Source organism: Pongo abelii, chromosome 15 (assembly GCF_028885655.2).
Source record: "Pongo abelii isolate AG06213 chromosome 15, NHGRI_mPonAbe1-v2.0_pri, whole genome shotgun sequence".
In the NCBI taxonomy this organism is placed as follows: domain Eukaryota; kingdom Metazoa; phylum Chordata; class Mammalia; order Primates; family Hominidae; genus Pongo; species Pongo abelii.
Genome location: NC_072000.2, coordinates 25,035,344 through 25,036,764, shown reverse-complemented (window position 1 = coordinate 25,036,764; position 1,421 = coordinate 25,035,344). Strand labels below are relative to the sequence as shown.

General features: G+C 47.0%; 1 pseudogene; it reads left to right on the top strand.

The window, feature by feature from the left end:
- Positions 1-367: 367 nt before the first annotated feature.
- On the top strand, positions 368-842 carry LOC134759962 (ubiquitin-conjugating enzyme E2 N-like; annotated as a pseudogene).
- Positions 843-1,421: the final 579 nt, after the last annotated feature.

Here is a 1,421-nt window from a genome sequence, read left to right as displayed (position 1 = left end):
AGGAGCTGTGGCAATGGCAGCCCAGGCTGTGGTGGCTGTGGGAAAACAGCATGGCTATGGCAGTGAGGGGAGAAAGACATCCTGCCTACATTTGAACAATAAGAGATCATGACTGGGTTGATGGAGGGAACTTGCCCATGGCACTGAGGCAGAGATGGCAAAAAATCTTCTGGACCACCAGTGACATCATGCGGCCAAAGATCACCAGACTTCTCTACTAAAAAGAAGTTGCTGGATTTTCCCTTCTAGAGAATGTTACAATTACACTGACCTCTAGAAATGAATAAGCCAGCCCAGGACTTCCACTCCTGCCTGAGGGGAGCGGAGCCGGAGACGAGACCAGAGGTCGAACTCGGGTTCTGACAAGATGGCTGGGCTGCCCGGCAGAATCATCAAGGACACCCAGCGTTTGCTGGCAGAACGAGTTCCTGGCATCCAAGCAGAAACACGTGAGAGCAACACCCGTTACTTTCATGTGGTCATTGCTGGCCCTTAGGATTCCCTCTTTGAGGGAGGGACTGTTAAACTTGAACAATTCCTTCCAGAAGAATATGCAATGGCAGCCCCTAAAGTACGTTTCATGACCAAAATTTATCATCCTAATGTAGACAAGTTGGGAAGAATATGTTTAGATATTTTGAAAGATAAGTGGTCCCCAGCACTGCAGATCCGACAGTTCTGCTATCGATCCAGGCCTTGTTAAGTGCTCCCAATCCAGATGATCCATTAGCAAATGATGTAGTGGAGCAGTGGAAGACCAACGAAGCCCGAGCCATAGAAACAGCTAGAGCAGCGACTAGGCTATATGCCATGAATAATATTTAAATTGATCTGATCACCAAGTGTGCATCGCTTCTCCTGTTCTGCCAAGACTTCCTTATTTTTGTTTGCATTTAATGGAGACAGTCTTAGAAACATTACAGAATTTTTAAAAAGCCCAGACATCTTCAGCCTTAGGTGATTAAAAGCAAAAAAAAAAAAAAAAAAAAAAGGTAATGGATAAGCCCCAGGGTCCTTGAATTTATCACATAAAAAAGGTAGTGGTGGCAGGCCGGGCGCGGTGGCTCACGCCTGTAATCCCAGCACTTTGGGAGGTCGAGGCGGGTGGATCACCTGAGGTCAGGAGTTCAACATGGTGCCTGGCCAACATGGTGAAACCCTGTCTCTACTAAAAATACAAAAATTAGCTGGGTGTGGTGGTGCATGCCTGTAGTCCCAGCTACTCGGGAGGCTGAGGCAAGAGAATCGCTTGAACCCGGGAGGCAGAGGTGCAGTGAGCCGAGATCGCACCACTGCACTCAAGCCTGGGTGACAGGGCGAGACTCCACCTCAAAAAAAAAAAAAAAAAGAAAAAGGTAGTGGTGGCAATAAGAATATTTTCACGATAGCTACATGGAGACTCCTGAAATTTAACTCAAATA